The sequence below is a fragment of the Macaca mulatta genome, chromosome 7 (assembly GCF_049350105.2).
Source record: "Macaca mulatta isolate MMU2019108-1 chromosome 7, T2T-MMU8v2.0, whole genome shotgun sequence".
Classification (NCBI taxonomy): Eukaryota; Metazoa; Chordata; class Mammalia; order Primates; family Cercopithecidae; genus Macaca; species Macaca mulatta.
In genome coordinates this window covers 162,729,560-162,750,591 of record NC_133412.1, presented here as the reverse complement: position 1 = coordinate 162,750,591, position 21,032 = coordinate 162,729,560, and the positions used below count along the sequence as shown (strand labels likewise).

At 44.7% G+C, this 21,032-nt stretch overlaps 1 protein-coding gene across 24 annotated transcripts in view; it reads left to right on the top strand.

Annotated features, from left to right (window-relative positions):
- The window catches only part of FOXN3 (forkhead box N3), a 468,244-nt gene that overhangs the window by 121,075 nt on the left and 326,137 nt on the right, over nucleotides 1–21,032 (top strand). For 12 of the 24 annotated variants that reach the window (XM_077941600.1, XM_028851735.2, XM_077941594.1 and 9 more), the window contains one exon: nucleotides 13,441–13,540. The gene's annotated coding sequence lies outside the window, so the exon portion shown is untranslated. Of the gene's footprint in view, nucleotides 1–13,437; nucleotides 13,541–21,032 lie in introns of all 24 variants that reach the window. The other 12 variants (XM_015144360.3, XM_015144359.3, XM_015144357.3 and 9 more) reach the window with 1 other exon arrangement.

Here is a 21,032-nt window from a genome sequence, read left to right as displayed (position 1 = left end):
TGGCTATGCCCTTAGAAGGCTTGATTTACAAACCTTACAATGCCAAAGACATGGCAAAAAAAAAAAAAAATCAAAATCAAAAGACATTCCCATGTAAAAACACTCAAAAACGTTTTAAATTATAGGCAAATTGCTCATTAGGCAACTGGCTTTAGGCTAATTGACCTAGAGTCAATGACTTCCAAAAGTCAGCACTTCAGTGCTCAGGGACACTTTCTCAGACCTGTATTCATCTTATTTCAGACAAAATTCTAATCAACTCTATTATTTGGTTTCTCAGCCTCTGGCATATTAGATGTGAATCAAAACAGGAGGGAACTGTAGGAGCCAGGCCACTTTGCACAGTGAGAAGACCAGCTGATACCCTGACAGGCAGGGTGGGGTTGGAGGAGGCCAGAGAATATTAAAATGTAAATACAAGGATTAGGAAATCACCCTAGTGCGGGGCCTTTTCCTGGACGGGTGACCTCTTCCTCCTCCACTCCTACACTGCTGTGGCTTCTGAGATCGCCTCTCTGTCATCATGGACAGGGGTTCATAAAGCCAGGCAAGCTGTGAAAAATATCTGTAACAGGCTAAAATCATGAGCAGACTTTGCCCAATGCGTTGTTTTTGTATACAGTCCGTTTTGAAAAGCTTTTCATCGAAAAGGATCCAAACATTGACTCGTGGGTTGGAGCATCCTTATAAAGCACCCAGTTCCCCCCGCCCTCTCTGTGCAGCCCACCCACCAAGAGCCCTGCCCATAGGATGCCTCTGCAGCTGCATGAACACCCCCAGACCAACCTAGAAACAATTCCGCGTTCTGAAAACATTCACTTCTAGGAAGGTCCTCTTTCACCAAACGGTAGCATGACCAAATCCAGGTAGTTCTCAATATCCAGGATAATTCGGGAGGAGGTCAGGAATAACCCAAATTGTGATGAAATTCACTTTCAATTATCTAGTGGATATAAGTGTGGCTAACAAGCAGCCAGACAGAGGGCTGGGTGCAGTGGCTCATGCCTGTAATCCCAGCACTTTGGGAGGCCGAGGCGGGCAGATCACAAGGTTAGGTGATCAAGACCATCCTGGCTAACACAGTGAAACCCCATCTTTACTAAAAATACAAAAATTTAGCTGGGCGTAGTAGCACGCGCCTGTAGTCCCAGCTACTCGGGAGGCTGAGGCTGGAGAATTGGTTGAACCCAGGAGTCAGAGGTTGCAGTGAGCCGAGATCGAGATCGTGCCACTGCACTCCAGCCTGGGTGTCTTAAAAAGAGAAAAAAAAAGAAGAAGCAGCCAGACAGAATAGGAGAAGATATTTGCAAATCGTATATTTGATAAGGGATAAATATCCAGAATATATAGAGAACTCCTAAAACTTGACAACATGAACAAGAACAACCTAATTCAAAAATGGGCAAAGGACTTGGGCAGATATTTATCCAAGGAAAGTATACAAATAGCCAGTAGGTGTGTTAAAAAAAATGCTCAATGTCACTAATCATTGGGGAGAAATGCAAATCAAAATTACAGTGAGATACTGCCTCATACCTATTAGAATGGCTAACATTTCAAAAAAAAACCAAACAAGCAAACAGGAAATCACAAGTGTGGTGAAGATGTGGAGAAAATGGAACCTTTGGACACTGTTGTAGGAATGTAGTGGTATAACTACTGTGGAAAATAGTATCGCCGTTCCCCCAAAAATTAACATAAAATTACCATATGATCTAGCAAGTCCACTTCTAGTATATTCCCAAAAGAACTGAAAGCAGGGTCTCAAAGAGATATTTACACATCCATATTCATAGCAGTATCATTCACAATAGTTATAACATGGAAGCAACCCGTGTCCATCGACAGATGAATGGATGAATAAAATGTGGTATATCTGTACAGTGAAATATTACTTAGCCTGAAAAAGGAAGAAAATTGGCCGGGTGTGGTGGCTCATGCCTGTAATCCCAACACTTTGGGAGCTGCGGCAAGTGAATCACCTGAGGTCAGGAGCTCTAGACAAGCCTGGCCAACATGGCGAAACCCCATCTCTACTAAAAAATACAAAAATTAACTAGGTGCGGTGGTGGGTGCCTGTAATCCTAGCTACTCGGGAGACTGAGGCAGGAGAATCACTTGAACATGGGAGGTGGAGGTTGCATTGAGCTGAGATTGTGTCATTGCACTGCAGCCTGAGAGACAGAGCAAGACTCCATCTCAAAAAAAAAAAAAAAAAAAAAAGAAAATTCTGACACATGCTACAATATGGATGAACCTGGAGGACATTGTGCTAAGCCAGTCACAAAAAGGCAAATATTCCATGGCTCCACTTTTATGAGGTAGAAGATTCAAAATCATAGAGACAAAGTAGAATGATGGCTACCAAGGGCTAGGGTTGGGGTAGTGGAGAATGGGGTGTGACTGTGTGCTAGGTACAGAGTTCTAGAGATGGATGGTGGTGATGGTTGCACGTCATTATGAATATATTTAAACTGCTGAACTGTACACTTAAAAGTGGTTAAGTCCAGGTGCAGTGGCTCACGCCTGTAATCCCAGCACTTTGGGAGGCCGAGGCGGGCAGATCACGAGGTCAGGAGATTGAGACCACCCTGGCTAACACGGTGAAATCTCGTCTCTACTAAAAATACAAAAAATTAGCCAGGCGTGGTGGCGGGTGCCTGTAGTCCCAGCTACTCGGGAGGCTGAGGCAGGAGAATGGCATGAACCCGGGAGGCGGAGCTTGCAGTGAGCCGAGATGGGGCCACTGCACTCCAGCCTGGGTGACAGAGCAAGACTCCATCCCCCACCCCCCACAAAAAAAAAAGTGGTTAAGATGGTAAATGTTATGTCATCTGTATTTTACCACAATAAAAACATTGCGGGGTGTGGGAAGATGACAGTCAGCATCTGGAATGGCTTACTTCCTTAGGGAGGCTAAATATAATAATTACTGCTGCTCCCAATCCCCCTTTCACTTCCAAAGCCCAAGGACCCCGCCAGGTGTCTTTCCAGTGCAGGGCCCTCTCTGAGGAGTGGTGTCAGGACTGAGGGCTGGCACGCCTGGGAAGGAAGGTGGCGCGGGGTGTAGTGAGCAGGCTGAGATGATGTGCTCTGGGAGCGCTTGCTGCACTCAGCCTAAAGCCTTGGGAGAAGAGAATGGGTGGGTGAGGTCAAAGAGGAGGATTTGCCTAACTTCCACCACCAGCCATAGTTAATCCCCAAACCAATTAATCTGATACTTAGTGTCTATCCTTTTATAAGTATTGTTAACTCTAGTCAAGTAGTTTTTTTTTTTGAGATGGAGTTTTACTGTTGTTGCCCAGGCTGGAATGTAATGGCGCCATCTCGGCTCACTGCAACCTCCGCCTCCCAGGTTCAAGAGATTCTCCTGCCTCAGCCTCCTGAGTAGCTGGGATTACAGGTGCCCACCACCACACCCAGCTAATTTTTGAATTTTTAGTAGAGATGGGATTTCACCACATTGGCCAACCTGACCTCGTGATCCACTCGCCTCGGCCTCCCAAAGTGCTGGGATTACAGGCAGCCAACTGCATTGTGAGCACGCTTAGGAGCAGCACGGTCCCTACAGAGAGCACTGGATCAGGTGACCCAGGTGAGGTTCTGACATTTACCCAGTGGCCTCAGACCAGTTGCTGATTTTTGGAGCCTCACTGTATCTTCTGTGAAATGAGATGGGTGATACCTGCCAAGATAATTCATGGAACTCCCTTGATAGTCAAATGAAATAACCTACGTCAAAATGCTTTGTGATATTAGAAGAATGCAAGGGCATTGATAATGGCAGAGATTTGAACTTGAAGCAAATAAGAGGCAGAAGTGCAAAGTTAATGGAAGGGACTGCAGTTTTCATTCTCATTGCTGTGGTTCTGCCTCTGAAATACTGGTCATGATTAAAGGGTAATCCTTACCTGCCCTGCTAATACTTGAAGACTAGGCTTTCTACTGGACCCTAACATATTTTTGAGATTGCTTTTAAAAAGTGATGAATTTCTTTAACCAGTAAGGTGTATATATATCCATTTTCTGTTCTGCTTTATTTTAGGAATGAGTTCATTATTATTATCATAGTAAATAGCCAAGCATGATTCAATTTAGGAAAATAACAGAAAAAGTTTGCTCATCTTTTGTAGGCTAATTTTGCCATAATCTCCACAAATAAAGTAGTGGTTTCTTTAAAATATGCCAGTTCGAGGTCACAGAGCTGCACTTTTAAAGCTTACAATTGATTGTTTAGTGCGAAAATTGTATTCAAGTGAAACACATCAGCATGCAAATCTAAAACGTGGCCATTTTCATCTAGATTGAATATTATTAACCAGCCCAAGGGATATGATGTAATTAAGATTTTGAACAGCTTACTTTTGTCTACTGTGATGAGTATAACCCCAATATTTAAAGCGGTTTACCAGTTGAATAATGAGAAGGTGGCCCAGTGCACCAGTAAGCATGCCTTTTGGCTTTTAGGTGCAGGGAAAGAGTTTGACTTTTCTCCACAGGTCCAAGCATCGATAAGGGCAGAGATATGAACTTGAAGCAAAAAAGAGAATGTTCAAATTCCAGGAAAATCACATTTCTTTCTGAATAATGGCAGATTTCCATCTCATTGCCTACTCACTCATTTTAATACCTTCTTGCATGGGTTTAGGAATCAAGACCAAGTGGGGACAGATGAATCCCTTGTTAAGGGTTTATGCTTTTGCCTAATTAAAACTATTGGGTTTATAGCCTGCTAATGCAGCTCTACTTGGAAGGGAGAATAACTTTTAGCTTGGATCCACTTCAGAAAGTTTGCAAGGCCTCCCTCTGCCTTTCGGAGAACTGAGAAGGCACATTTCTGATAGCATCTTTATTCCGGTATAATTCCAGGATAACTGTTCTTCTTAGGGGAGACAAGATGCTCACCTTTTCTGTCCTTCCCACACCGTTTTAAAAGAAAGACAAAGTTCTTTATTTCTCCCAGGAGAAGTTCAGGAAAGGATCCATTACAGAGCTGCACCACCTTAAGCAGACAGCCGGCAGGCTAGGTTGGTACCACGGCTCGTTTCAGCCATCCGTATTTTCAGGTGTACCATATGTATTTAGTACATCATTTGATAATGCTAAAAAAATATTAAAGCAGTGTGAGACTAAAGGAGAAAGAAGATGAATGTTAGCATTCCCCTGGGGTTCATGGGTGAAGGAATTAACACAGCGTGGCACTCTACCCTAGCTGTGTTTGTTTCCATGGCAACAGCTACGTACATGTTTCAGACTATCTACAGTGACACAGTTGCAGAAATAGTAGCTTGCAGGTTTCTGATATCGCATCAGTGGACAGGCGGCATGCACTATATTAAGTAAGTGTAAAAGAATTTAAAATATAGCCCTGGATTCAGATGTGTATTAGCTCAACCGAACGATGTGTCGGGGGTTGCGGCATTCCCCTTCTGCACGATGGCAAAATCTGGGCAAAGTTGAAAGTTGCAAGATTCCAGTCAAACAATTGTCCTTGCTTGGGTAAATATCCTCAAATGAAAAAAATGTGAGTTACAAAGGTAAGAAAATGGACTTGGCAGATGACTTGTCAAAGAAGGATATTGTTAATGAAGCTATTTTTTTTTTTTTTTTGCAGGGGGGTAGTGATGGATAAGAAATGAAAGCTTTGGTTGGAAATAGCTGAGTCTCAAAGCAAATCGAATGTGCAACAGAATCTTTTTAACAGCTGCTGAGTTTATGGCAACTAAGGTCTTTGAATGTATCACTGTAGAAATTGCTTTTATATCAGCATGATCAGGTGAGGAGCAGAGAGGTTGATTAGGTGTGCAGTTAAGGGGAAATCGGGGCTCCATTGTCTTTTCCGAAAGCTTATGTAAATATCTCATTCTCTCCAAGCTGACCCTGGTTTGTCTTTGACATTTGCTGCTACTTTTTAGTACCATTTGCTGGTATCTGTGTTGATCTCATGCTGCCACATTGTAACCTGATATGACTTCAGTGTTGGCTACAGAGCAACCAAGTAAAGATGATAGATTTTGTAAGTGTGTGACTTTGCAACCAAATTGTACAGTAATTTAGGAGGAGTGTTCAAATGAGTATTTATTTGCCTGCTAGACCCCTACTTTTGAATAGCAGCCTAGGTATTAGGTTAATGGATTTCAATGTGCACGTTATGATTGTGGGAGCTTTCAAGTATCTTGTAGTTCAATTTATACTGAGTTTTTAATGTCAAAAATTTTTTTATTTATGCCCATTATTCGATTTAAGCCTACATTTACCTCATAGTTTTATTATTCGTGTATCAGTGAAGAGAATGTAAAATGGCATGGTAATTTAAGCTAATCTATTCATTTGAAGAAGGTTAGTTTTCCGACCATAGGTGGACTTTTAGAAAAAGCGATGCAGACAGCTCTTTGGGCTGTATGAGACTATTTTTGTATGTGCACAGGGAACTATCAACAGTATGTACTGCATATTATTCTTTATAGTCATTATTTGATTAGATGTTAAGAGAATACCTCTGAGGGACTCGGAGCTTCCGAGCACCCATGCATGTGGAGGGCTAGGACGGGTTTTGGATTATAAACCAGGGACTTGAACCCTGGAATGTACCACACCCCAGTGAGTAGATACAGTGTGCCTTTCTAAATAATTTGATAAATGAAATGAATGTTGAAGTTTTCCATATATGCCCATGTGTAGTCTGAGCAATCCAGAGATGGGAAGTGAAATTTGTATCTTTTATGGGAGTTGTTTTTTGGTTTTATTGTATTTTGTTGAGACAGGGTCTCACTTTGTCACCCAGGCCAGAGTGCAGCGGTGCTATCTCGCCCCACTGCAACCTCTGCCTCCTGGACTCTAGCAATCCTTCTGCCTCAGTTTCCCAAGTAGCCGGGACTACAGGCACACGCCACCATGCCCGACCAAAATATCTCACTATATTTTCCAGGCTGGTCTTAAACTCCTGGGCTCAAGCCATCCTCTCGCCTCAGCCTCCTAAAGTGCTGAGCGTATAGGTGCAAACCTTGGGAAACTTTTTAGTGGTGATTCATACCGAAGGCAGCTCCATTCTCAGAGGAAGAGCTGCTCTGCCCACTTGTACCCCCCACTTCAGTGGAGTTTTAAGACCCATCTTTGGGGTAGATGGGAGGGCAGACCCCCGTCCCCATGCCCTGGCTTGCCTGGTGTGTGCCCCATGTATCCTGGGGCTTCTCCGTGTGAAAGCTGCATAATACTATGTGCGCTTAGCACCCCCAGGCTGAGGGGACCAAATAGCATTGGTAGGAGAGAGTTTACATGACGTTCTGTTATTGTGTTTGAAGGACCTTGGAAAACTTGGGCTCAATAACCTGGGACTCTGACACTGGAGAGCAAAAAACTTTCAGTGAACGGCTTGGATGACTAGTTAAACTTTTGTTTTTGGGAAGTGCTGGAGCAGGCCCTTCCAAAAGTCAGGACGTTTGTGTATTTTCTTCATCATACAGAAATATTTTCCAGTGTAGAAACAAATGAAAACAAAACACCCGTCTATGCTATTTTAAGTCTTTCTTAAGAATAGAAAAACACACGAACCTAAATGTAAAGCGCTAGGCCGAACTCTTCATCGGAATGTGAAATCTTGGCAGTACTTAGAGGAAACTCAATTGCTTCCATTCAAAGGGCCAGGAAATTGATTTAGAAAAAAAATAAATTTGAGGGATTCCCAAATAGTGGCAAGGTGGAATGACTAAGAGAAACATGAAGGTACGGACGGATCTTATTCCCAGTCATCAATGGTGGTAAATGGTCCAAAGAAACCCCCAAGGCAGAGCTCATCTGGAGTCTCCATTGTCCAGGAACTTCTGAAGATTCCCAGAGACCACAGGATGAAAGGTTGGCATCCAGGGCTTTCTACTTTGAATTCCTTTCCAGCCTCTCGTCTCACTGTGTCTTCTTTTCCTTGGGCATCCTGTGCCCCTGTCCTTGGGTCCTGAATATTGTGCCCTGACCACACTTGGAAGCACATTGGCCTTTGCTTTCACTGTTACCTCTGTCCGGATGTCTATAGTCCCATCTTTGCTTTGCAAAGCCCAGTTTAAATTCCGCTTCCTCTGCAAAACCTTACAGATCTCCCCCTTTCACTAAAATGAGTTCTCCATCCTCCATGTTGACTTAACCATTTCTTTGTCAATGATTATGGCACATATTGCATTGTATTAAGATTAGCAGTGGCCGGGCACAATGGCTCACGCCTATAATCCCAGCACTTTGGGAGGCCGAGGCGGGTGGATCACCTGAGGTCAGAGTTTGAGACCAGCCTGACCAACATGGAGAGACCCCGTCTCTACAAAAACAAAAACAAAAACAAAAACAAACAAACAAACAAAATACAAAATTAGCTGGGCATGGTGGCGCATGCCTGTAATCCCAGCTACTCCAGAAGACTGAGGCAGGAGAATCGCTTGAACCCGGGAGGCAGAGGCTGCGCTGAGCCAAGATCGCGCCATTGCACTCCAGCCTGGGCCACAAGGGCAAAACGCTGTCTCAAAAAAAAAAAAAGAGATTAGCAGTGTATCTCCTTAACTAATATGTCAATGTATTAAAGACAAGGGCCATGACATACGTACTTTTGCAGGATTCGCCATACTTAGAATAATACTGTAATGGAACTCTTGTATTTAATTGAATTCTTAAAACCTTGTAAAGATATACATTGTGGACCAGTCGTCAAATGCTTCTGTTCTTTGTGCAAAGGGAATCTGTTGGCTGCTGAGATTCCAAAGGCTATGTCTGTCACAGCACCAAAAGCATCTGGACCCATTCAGCCACTTTCAGATGCTTCCAAACTTCCTGCTGTTTGTCATCGGCTAAACACATGGAACAAACCAGGTGAATGGCTGATCTTTTTCATATTCATAGAATCATTAGATTTTAGAGCCAGAAGGAACCTCAGGGAACTAAATTCATAGAGGAGAGAATTTTAAACCTGAACCATCAAGTGACTTCTTCAAAGCGAGAGAGTTGGTTAACGCCCCAGGTGTGTGGACTTAGCTTAGCCGACAATACCTCCACACACTCCTCTCTGCGAGACCTTCTTGGCATGGCCGTGGGTTCCACTTAAGGCATCAGGGATCAGCTGGTGCTTTCTGCCCATGTCTGGCTCGCTTTCTATATGTAAACACCGTCATCCAACAACAATTCCTTCACCACTCTATGTTAAACACTGATATCATTGGGATAGAATTAAAAACAAAAGTGGACTGGGAGTTGAGCTCAGGGAAACTGGGAGCAAAGCTTACAATTCATTAGCCATCGCTGAGGACACGGCAGCTGCTGAATTCAGTCAAGTTCAGACCCTTAAAAAGAGTGGAAAAAAGAAAGCACATGCCTCCCAGCGCCTGGGCACTGCATTGCCGGGCCAGCTGGGCGCAGCACTGTTGCAAAAAGATCTCTTCGTTTTCAGAAATCTGAGCCTCCGACCTTGCAGACGGGGAGGGGAATGTGGCTGCAACTTTACTGCATTTGGCGTTACGTTTTACTTCTGCCTGCAGTTGTATCAGACACAGCTCCTGTGTAGAGTCCATGAGGATCTGAGGAAAGAACCAGCCCTCCAAGCCGACATAGGAGCAACTGTCTCAAGAAAGATGTGCGTGCGTGTGTGTGCATGCGTGTGTGTGTGTGTATAAGGCTTGCATCTGAGGCTGACAGGCTTTTTAAGAGGAACTCTTGGTTTCTGTGTAAATGTGTGCCTCTTCTGCCCAGAGTTAGCCTGTTAAGGGAATAAAGCTGAATTCAGGTTTCCGAGTTGGAAGCCTGATTAATCTCTCTGCCAGTTACATATGGAAATAAATTAGTAAATGGTCCATCTGGGACTAAACTACTGCAGAGATGATAAATTATTGCCATTGTATATGTCGGTGTTGCCGAAGACTGAGTTGTGTTCACCAGGAGCTGCTAAAAGATAACTGGATGCTCTATCGTGGTTAGAGGAATAAAAAAAATTTTTTTTTAATTACAAGTAAAAGATTTACCTTGAAATGCTTCTTGGGAGAATGGTTTGGTTGATGCCAAGTTTGTTCCTCAGAACTGCTGTACCTGCACATATTTAAAAGGAGAATCTCAAGGGCATCGAAACATGTTGCTTTTATATTTTCAAAGGCCGGTAGGATAACAAGTGTTAATTAGTAGCCAAATGCCTCGATGAGGAGGATAATTCTATACCTTTATATAGTATGGTACTTTATAATTTTCCCAGAACTTCATTTCTATTTTCTTATTGAAATTTCCAGCCGGGCGCGGTGGCTCACGCCTGTAATCCCAGCACTTTGGGAGGCCGAGGCGGGCGGATCACAAGGTCAGGAGATCAAGACCATGGTGAAACCCCGTCTCTACTAAAATTACAAAAAGTGAGCCGGGCACGGTGGCGGGCGCCTGTAGTTCCAGCTACTCGGGAGGCTGAGGCAGGAGAATGGCGTAAACCCAGGAGGCGGAGCCTGCAGTGAGCCAGGATCGCGCCACTGCACTCCAGCTTGGGCGACAGAGCGAGACTCCGTCTCAAAAAAAAAAAAAAAAAAGAAATTTCCAAGAAGGTGGGGTAGGTCGGTGCCTCTTTTTCTTGATAGATGAAAAACGGAGGTTGAGGGGGTTTAGTGCCTTGTCCATAATGACTCAGAAAGTTGAGTGGCAAAGCTGGCGTGGGTAAGCAGAGACTGCCAATTCTGAATCCAGCTTCATTTCAATCTGAGCCTTGGTGTGACATGAAAAACATTTTCAGTACCCCCTTGTTCACCTACCAACATCAGGAAATAAAAACTATTTATGTCCATTTTCTAGAAGCAAAGCCATACCCACTTGATCATGAAAAGTATTTTTTCCTCTCATTGGAGGTGTATTAATTTAACTTTTTTGGTGACTAAGTCATGCCAGTCTCAACTTGAATGACAGTATTTTTTTAAAGCTAAAACCAGAGATGTTCTCAGGGGCTGTCGAGGCGTGGTAACATGTTGCCCCTTTGCAGAATGGTCCGAGGCGACTGTGACTTCCCGATTCTTGTATCTACTTTAAAATTTTGTGTGTGCGTTCTTCCTCCTGGACAAACCTTATACTGTTAATCCGTGAAGCAGCTGCGGTTCTTCCCTCTAGAAAATGCACTGCCAAAAGTATAGAAAAGTAAACTGGGGCCGGGCGCGGTGGCTCAAGCCTGTAATCCCAGCACTTTGGGAGGCCGAGGCAGGTGGATCACGAGGTCAGGAGATCGAGACTATCCTGGCTAACATGGTGAAACCCCGTCTCTACTAAAAATACAAAAAACTAGCCGGGCGTGGTGGCGGGCGCCTGTAGTCTCAGCTACTTGGGAGGCTGAGGCCGGAGAATGGTGTGAACCCGGGAGGCGGAGCTTGCAGTGAGCCGAGATCACGCCACTGCACTCCAGCCTGGGAGACACAGCGAGACTCGGTCTCAAAAAAAAAAAAAAAAAAAAAAAAAAGAAAAGTAAACTGGATGTAGATTTTTTTTTTTTTTTTTTTTGAGATGGGGCAGTGGTACGATCCTGGCTCACTGTGGCCTTGACCTCCAAGATCAGATACGCCTCCCTCTTCAGCCTCCTAGGGTGGCTGGGACTACAGGCATGCACCACCACACCTATTTTTTTGTTTTGTTTTGTGTTTTTTGTAGAGATGGGGTTTTGCCCTGTTGCCCAGGCTGGTTTTGAACTCCTGAGCTCAAGTGATGTGCCCACCTCCGCCTCCCAGAAGTGCTGGGATTACAGGTGTGAGTCGCCATGCCTAGCCCAGACATCAATTAAATATAAGCCACTGGTGCCTGCTGGGTGGCCTTTACTTGAAAAAGAGGAGCCCCCAGTCTGACCAACATGGCGAAACCCTGTCTGTACTAAAAATACAAAAATTAGCCCAGGGTGGTGTTGGGCGCCTGTGATCCCAGCTACTGGGGAGGCTGAGGCAGGAGAATCACTTGAACCTGGGAGGCAGAGGTTACAGTGAGCTGAGATTGTGCCATTGCACTCTAGTCTGGGCAACAGAGGGAGACTGTCTCAAAAAGAAAAAACAGAAGAAGAGCCCCTCGCTCTTACCTGTCTGCACTTGGAAGTAACCTTGTCTCACTCAGATCACCTTCAACTTTCTCGTGTATCAGCCAGACCTGGTTACCTCGTGCCCCCGAATAGCCCTCACACTTTCCAACCTCTGGGCCTTTGCTTCGGTTGCTGTCTGGTTTTTGTTGTTAAAATCCTGTCCTGATCTCAAGGCCATTATTATTGTCTTCATGATGCCTTCCTTTCGTGGCATCCCCTACTCCTCACCCCAAACGGAAACATGTTATCTCCTTTGTCTTGACACTCTCCAGCCGTTAGAAGAAATAACACGGTCTGCCAGTACTTGAGTTGCTTGTGTATGTGTCTTATTTTCCATAGTGGACAATACATTTCTCGAGGGCAGGTTCTTTATCGTCTGTGACTCTTCATCCCTCCACGATGCAATCCTCAGCTCTACGCTTTGTCCTTCCAGGAGCTTAAGCACAAAGTAGAGTAGGGTGATTTTATTTTACAACAGAATGGCTTTGTATGGGTGGATAAATTAATGATCTAAGGTATATCAGAATCACTTGGAGGGCTTGTTAAAACACAGATTTCTGGGCCCTACTTCTGGATAATGTATTCTGACTCAGTAGGTACTGGGTAGGGGCCAAGAATTTGCATTTCCAACAAACTCTCAGTCAATGTTGATGCTGCTGTTCCAGGACCCACAGTTTGGGAACCGCCGATCTAATTAATATACTCCTAACATTCTCAGACGACAGCACGTAGGTTAATACCATTCATTTCATTAGAGAGTTCATTGATTTGTTATCCTTGAGGCCCCGGTTAAAAAGATATCTTCTCTCAGAGATTATTATGCAATCTGTCTCATGTACCAGCTTTCCTATTTTGCAAGATTACTGGTTAACCATGGCCTAATAACTTGCAGCCCATTTAGTGAGGAGTAGAGCCAGAGACATTTCATTTTACAATAAAATAGAGTCATCGACTTTGCAGCCTGTGCACTTGGTCTACCCTGGGGATCAAGGCTGGTCCGTGGGGTGGAATGCTGGCCTTGAGTGCTTGTGGGTGCTCTGATGTTTTTCCTTTATGTAGACAAGTGTTTGAGTAGCAGCTGGAGTACATAAAATGATCTCACAAATGTCTCAGTGGCAGTTGTAGCAAAATAAAATAATCTCACATTGAGATGGCATGTATTTTCAAATTTCTGGATCTTCTTATGCCCCATGAGACAGTTTAAAAACACTCCATAGTGAAAGATCCAGTCTTTTAATAACGATCCAAGAAATAAAGAGGTACTGTTAAAATTGCTTTTTCACTGAAGTGCGTCATTTTCTAGAGTCAGGCCAGAGATGGCATCCATTGTGGTTGCGAGGGCTCTCTCTGCTGCTTCTGCTTAATTCTGACTTCCTACTGCTCCTCTCCAGCAGCCTCTAGAAGACCAGCGTTCTCGTGATTATGGAGGCCCCTCTGTCCTTTCTGTGACGGGAGCAATGCTGACCTCAGTTTCCTGGACCCATTCCGACTCAGGTAATTACACTGCCTTCCCCAGTTCGCCATGCCTTACGTAGACTGCGCTGAATAAATGAAATGCCAAAGCTATATTTAAATGCAAATGCCAAATTGATTATTTCTCCATCAACTGGTATTCTCTCCCGCCTCCCCCAGTCTTCTTAATGATCAATTTATGCAGCTGATCAGACTTGACAATGTGGTCAATCCAATTTAGGCATTAAGATGATTAAAAACATTGAATCACATCTTTATTTAAAATTCTGGTGTAAGTCGTAGAAATACAAAGCCACAGGAAGATTGCTGGGAATTTTCACATAGAAATTAGCTTCTAAATTATTTTTGTTGCCACAATCTCATGTTTTACTTTAATTGTATTAATCTTTCTAATGTTGCACTTTTAGTTGCGTTCAGTAAGTATTGAGTATCTGTTGTGTGTTCTTGGGACAGGTGGGGATGGAGAAGTAGAAGACTGTCTCCTCTCCTCAGGGAGCCCACAGTTTAGGCAAAGTTGATTCACTCATAAGAAAATGGCAGATGGTGCTAAGCTTAGGGCCAGGGCTGTGAACTAGTGGTAGTTCCTTGGTTCAGGGAATGGAGAAGCTTTGAGGATTGGGATTGAAATAATTAGGGAAGAATTCATGGACCAGGGAGGGCCTCAGTTGGGCTTTGTTGCTGTGGATCATTTGGCCAGGCAGAAGGAAGAGGCATGACATTGAGCCTTGAGGGGAAGACAGGAATGAACCCACTGTGAGCCCAGGCAGTGAGGGCCTGACTGCCTCAATCAGAAGGTCTAGAGGACCCAGATCCTCTGGCCCACCTAGAACCAGACTCCCCGTCAGGGGTCCCTTAAGGATCCTGGAGTGGAGCCCGTTGGGGAAACTCTACCTTCCCTTTGCAGAGGGGCTTTGGCTGGCAGTGTCCTGCTGGGGACAGTGGTTTCTGTTGCCCCCACCCTGGCTTGGCCACTGCTTTGCTGATCTTTTCTGCTTCTCTGGGCCTGTCCACACCCTGCCTCTGCCTGTCTACCTGATTATTTACTCTTCTTTCACACACCTGCCACCCTCCCCTCTGAGCTCTGCCTGGCCTTTGGGGCTTGTCAGGGCCCTGGGATGAGCTCTGTGAGGTCAATACCTGGTGATTCACAAGGGGTGATTCTGAGAAGTGGAGCTGCAGGGGAGGAAGCATAAGTTAAGAACACGCATTTATAAAGTAAGGCTGGGAGCGCATCCAGAGGGTTCTGAAAGCCAGAATTCAGGGAGGGTCTCAAGGGGGAGGGCTGGGGCTACAGTCAGGGATGGCAGCTAAGTGCCCTGATTAATTTGGGCATGATGTAGTGGATCCTGTCCACCCCTCACTCTTCCCCAGGGCTGCCCTTTGTTTAGCTGGTGGAAGCAGTGGTGGCTTTCACTGCCCTGGGCCTTTTTTTTTTTTTTTTTTTTTTTTTTTGAGACAGAGTCTTGCTCTGTCGCCTAGGCTGGAGTGTAGTGGCACCATCTCTGCTCACTGCATCCTCCGCTTCCCAGGTTCAGGCTGTTCTCCTACCTCAGCCTCCTGAGTAGCTGGGGCTACAGACGTCTGCCACCACGCCCGGCTAATTTTTGTATTTTTAGTAGAGATGGGGTTTCACCATATTGGCCAGGCTGGTCTCAAACTCCTGACCTCAAGTGATCTGCCTGCCTTGGCCTCCCAAGGCACATTGTCCAAAGTGCTGGGATTACAGGCATGAGCCACTGCACCTGGCCTGTCCTGGGTCTTAAAGGTGCTACTGAGAGTTGCCAGCTGAGAACCCCGTCGCTGCCAGTTGGGCCCTGCCTGGCCACGCACCATCTGCCTTCCTGGACACAGGTGTGCAGAAGCTTGGGCCTTCTGGAGTCAGAGCCTGGGATCACCAGCCACCAGGAAGCGGAAGAACTAGAATCGCAGTATTTGTGTTCTCCTCCCGCTGCAGAACTTGCCTAATAGATTGTTGCCACCCCTCCTAAGACCAGACCAGGAGTTGGTAAACCACAGGCGGCCCAGGGGCCAAGTTACTGCCTGCTGCCTGTCCGTGCACTGCCAATGTACTAAGAATGGTTTTCACATTTTTCAGTGGTTGGGAAAAATTAAAAGAATAAAATTTTGTGCCTCATGAAATGTATATGGAATGCAAATTTCAGTGTCCCTAAATAAAATCTTACTGAAACAGAGCCATGTTTGTTCATTTCTGGATTATCTGTGGCAGTTGTTGCCCTTACAATGGCAGAGTTAAATAAGTGCAATGGAAACCATGAAATATTTACCCTATGGTCTTTTATGGAAAAAGCTTGCCAACTCCTGGCCTAGCCAATTGTGTGACATAAGTGTTTGCAAAATTTGATGTGTGGAGCTTTCTCCCCATTAAGAAAATAGGTTGAAAGGATGAGTAGGATTAGAATAGGAAAGAGCGGAAGGGAGGGATTTTCTGGAGTGAGATAGCGAATTGGTCACACTCTAGTTGGATATTTCCATTCATCTCTTTAACTTAAAATAAAACCTAGATGCAACATGAGGCCATTTCGTCTTAGGGTTGTCTGTAAGATGAGGCATCCAGACTTCTTGGATTAACCTAAATGTTGGAATAAATCAGCACCAAATTAAAACAAACCTTGCATTTTGGAACTTTTTTCTTTTTACTTGGCTCTGGGTGTGAACGATTTTATTTTAAACCAAATAAATATTTTGTTTTAAATCAAGTAAGCCTTGAAGGCTTACCATGAGTAAGCTATGGCATTTAATCTTGGCAATGCTTTTTCCCAATCTGGTAGGATTTTATGATACTGTTGAATGAAAACTATAGTAAAATATGTGGGTTCTAATCTTACTAACCGGCTGAGCCAGGGCAGGCAGTAGTATATTAGGATAAAAGGTATACCCTGGCCGGGCGCAGTGGCTCACGCCTGTAATCCCAGCACTTCGGGAGGCTGAGGCGGGCAGATCACCTGAGGTCAGGAGTTCAAGACCAGCCTGGCCAACATGGTGAAACCCCGTCTCTACAAAAATACAAAAGTCAGCTGGGCATGATGGTGGGTGACTGTAATCCCAGCAACTCGGGAAGCTGAGGCAGGAGAATCACTTGAACCCAGGAGGCGGAGGTTGCAGTGAGCTGAGATCGCGCTATTGCACTCCAACCTGGGTGACAGAGCGAGACTCCGTCTTAAAAAGAAGTACATCCCACATCTCAGGGGCTTAGTACAACAAAAACTTACTTCTCATTTGCCCAGGGATTGGGCCAGTGTAGCTCTCTTGCCTCCAGTATTTTGAGGTCCCAGGCCTCTTCCATCTTGTGATATCTACATCTCAAAACATGGCTTCCTGGCTGCTGCAACATGTGAAGGAAAGGGTTGAGAACGTACACCCATTCTTTTTTTTTGAGACAGAGTCCCACTCTGTCACCTAGGCTAGAGTGCAATGGCGCAATCTCAGCTCTCTGCAACCTCCGCCTCCTGGGTTCAAGCGATTCTCCTGCCTCAGTCCCCCCAAGTAGCTGGGAGTACAGTCATGCGCCACCATACCTGGCTAATTTTTGTATTTTTAGTAGAGATGGGGGTTTTGCCACATTAGCTAGGCTGGTCTTGAACTCCTGGCCTCAAGTGATCCACCCACCTTGGTCTCCCAAAGTGCTGGGATTATAGGTGTGAACCATTGCACTGGCTCCATTCTTTTTTTTTTTTTTTTAAATACAGGGACTTGCTCTGTTGCCCCAGCTGGAGTGCAGTGGTGTGATCATGGCTCACTGTAACCTTGAACTCCTGGGTTCAAAGGATCCACCCAGCTGACCCTCCTGCGTAGCTGGGATTACAGACATGTGCCACCATACCCAGTTAATTTTTTTATTTTTTAGTAGAGACAGGGTTTCACCATGTTGGCCAGGCTCGTCTTGAACTCCTGGCCTCAAGTGATCCATCTGCCTCAGCCTCCCAAAGTGTTGGGATTATAGGTGTGAGCCACCATGCCCAGCTCCATTCATTTTTTTAGACAGGGTTTTGCTCTGTTGCTCCAGCTGGAGTGCAATGGCGTGATCATGGCTCACTGCAGCCTTGAACTCCTGGGCTCAAGGGATTCTCCTGTCTGAGCTTCCTGAGTAGCTGGGACTACAGGCATACTATAGAATGGTTTTTAAAATTTTGTGTAGAGATGAGGTCTTGCTATGTTGTTCAGACTGGTCTCAAACTTCTGGGCTTAAGCAATCCTCCCACTTTGGTTTCCCAAAGTGCTGGGATTACCGGTGTGAGCCAGTGTGCCCGGTTGCACACACACTCTTAAGTGCTTAAGACTAGAGGTGACAGGCCATTGGTCAGGACTAGTTACATGACCCTGCCTCTCTGGCAGGAGGCCAGGAAGTACGGAGGAGGTCATGGGATACTGTCTCCCACTGCTCAGCAACACTGGGTCACTAGGGGAAATTCTATACTTTTTTTGTTTTTTTTTTTCTATACTTTGTTTGCTTATTATTAAGGGATAAGTAATTCAGTCCTATATTTTCCCACATTTTAAGAAAAGTTAAGAAAAGTTCAAATAAGGTGTATGAAAGAACTTTAAAAGGAGTAACAAATTGCAAAATGTGTAATATATAATTGTAAGCAAAAAATAAATGTCTTTATTGAGTCTTGAATGGTATGGGCTAGGGGCAGGGTAGTCACACAAGTCCCAGTATGCCTGGGACTGTCCTAGCATACACCATTGACCCAATATAATTACCATACAGTCTTCCCTTTCATACCCAGAAATATCCTGGTTTAGATCATAAATGATATGATCGCCCTAGCTTGACTCCACTGATCATCCTTTAAGATTAATGTTAGCTACTGTTTATTGAACCTCTTCTAAGAGTCAGACACTGCTCAGCTTTTTGCTGTGTTGCTTCATTTAATCCCCAAAATAAGACTGCTAGGTATGTATGCATAATCTCTTCATTTTCAGATGAGGCAACAGAGATGCAGAAAGTTTTGAATTATTCAGTCACACAGGTAGCAAGTGGTTGTGGTTGATTTGGTGTGTTGATTTGAACCCTGGCTATTGGAATCTGTGTTCTTAAGCCCTCCACAGGGCTGCCTCACTCCCCGTTTTTGAGTATTGCACCCTTGACCTCATGGGGCCCCACTTCCCTGACAGTGGCCCTGGAATCTGTTCTCAGACCACATACTGGTAGAAAGTTCCAGCCGTGAGCCAGGAGTCCAGCCCTTTGTGACACCAATGAGAAGACGAGCTGGGAAGTCACTATGTCGTTTTCCAGAGCCAGCAACAGCAGGCCTCACTGACGTGCGTGTCCTGACTTCCCGTCCGGTCCCCTGCCACCACTCCCTACCCTGATGTTGACAAGTGCAGCTTGTTTTAAAACCGGGAGCTGCTTTTTACGTGGAAAAGATTTTATTTTGAAATCTAGGGTGGAGTAAAACTCCAGCCAGTGAAGACTTGCCATGTGCTGTGCAGAGAATCCAAACAGGCCCCTTCCCAACCCAAACAGCCAGGAGAAACTGAGTGCCGGGAGTTTATTTACACATTTGTTTATTTAAAAAAAAAAAAAGCTTAACCACAGTCAAAGACCAGTTTATGTGCAGCATATTATCACATAAAAAGCCATCTACTTAGGAGTCTGTATTGCAGTTCCCCTGGTTCCTGGCCTTCCTAATCAGTGTTCAAAACCAAACCCATGAAATCAAAGGGAATAGCAGCTGAAAAATGAACGAAACATGGCACAGTCATCTACTGCATGGCTTGCTTCAAGAAACCCCCCCGAAAATTATACATACGGTTTCTAAACGTACAAAGAAAGCTAAAGGAATTCCATTATGAAAGAAAAATTAGATGGAAATTTCTAATCCTGTCTCATAAACAATATAGGAATAACTTTAAAATATTCTGCTTTAAGCATGCATTTAATTTGTGTTCTGGGAACCAAATAATGTTGCCAAGATAAAACATTCTAATAATGATTTATGTAAATTTATTTGTACAAAGTAATGGTGTAGTTGCCTATAGCAAATTGCTTGGAATATGAAATGACATTTATGAAGTCTTTTTTTTTCCCCTCTGAATGAATACAATGGAGAAAATGAGAGACTCCGGAAAGGAAAAAAGAAATCCATGTTCAAAATGGAGTCTGATGCTTCGAGACACAGCCAGCTGGCCAGGTTATAGGGTGTAAAAGTCAACACACTTGGTTCAGCATGGTTTCCTGTGATGTTCTCAAACCATTTTTTTTTTTTTTTTTTTGAGATAGAGTTTTGCTCTTCTTGCCCAGGCTGGAGTGCAATGGCATGGTCTCGGCTCACTGCAACCTTCACCTCCCGAGTTGAAGCGATTCTCCTGCCTCAGCCTCTGGAGTAGCTGGGACTACAGGCGCTTGCCACCATGCCTGGCTAATTTTTTGTATTTTTAGTAGAGATGGGGTGTCTGTGTGTTAGCCAGGATGTTCTCGATCTCCTGACCTCGTGATCCGCCCGCCTCTTAGGAGGCTAGAATCTTATATTTTAGTCGTCATAAAGTGCTCAGGCGCCCAAGCTTTTTCACAACAGCCAGTGACAAATTCTTTGTTCTTACAGCCCTAGTAGGGCGCTTACAACATGGGATGCAAACAGGCCAAATGTAGTTAAAAATTGGGCAATTAATCTCAGTTCCTTGTTACTTAATACCAAGGAAAGTTATGCTTGAGTCATAAATGGAACCCGAATATGAAAACACAAGACAAAAACTTTCCAAAAGACTGACTCATAGACCTATTAGGAGTTTACCCATTGGCTGCCCAGTTAGCACCTTTGATAATGGCTCTAGGTGTTCCCCGGAAACAGTTAATTAAATGGAAATCACCATACATGTATCAGAGAGAGCTGCTGGATCCGTGCTTTGGCCTTCTAAATGCCTAGTTGAATTTTCTATAACCTGTCCTATTGGAAAAGTCTGATGTTAACATCTCAGTTGTAGAAGGCATTTAATGTTTTTCAAAAAGTATTTGGGCCGGGCGCGGTGGCTCAAGCCTGTAATCCCAGCGCTTTGGGAGGCCGAGACGGGTGGATCACAAGGTCAGGAGATCGAGACCATCCTGGCTAACACGGCGAAACCCCGTCTCTACTAAAAACACACACACACAAAAAATTAGCCGGGCGAGGTGGCGGCGCCTGTGGTCCCAGCTACTCCGGAGGCTGAGGCAGGAGAATGGCGGGAACCCGGGAGGCGGAGCTTGCAGTGAGCTGAGATCCGGCCACTGCACTCCAGCCTGGGCGACAGAGCGAGACTCCGTCTCAAAAAAAAAAAAAAAAAAAGTATTTGTACTCTCCCACTTGGTTGTTACAGTCATTTCTGTGAGGTAGGTAAGAGTTCGTATTCTAAATACAGAGAAACTAAGGACCACAGAGATCACAGAGAAAGACATCCGCAGAAAGGGAGGACAGCTTCACACCAGCGTTCATCCCGCCGCCACCACCGACTACAGCTCTGGGATTCTGGAGAGCTTGCTTTATTTAAAACAAGTTGAGAGTTTTGGCCCATCATA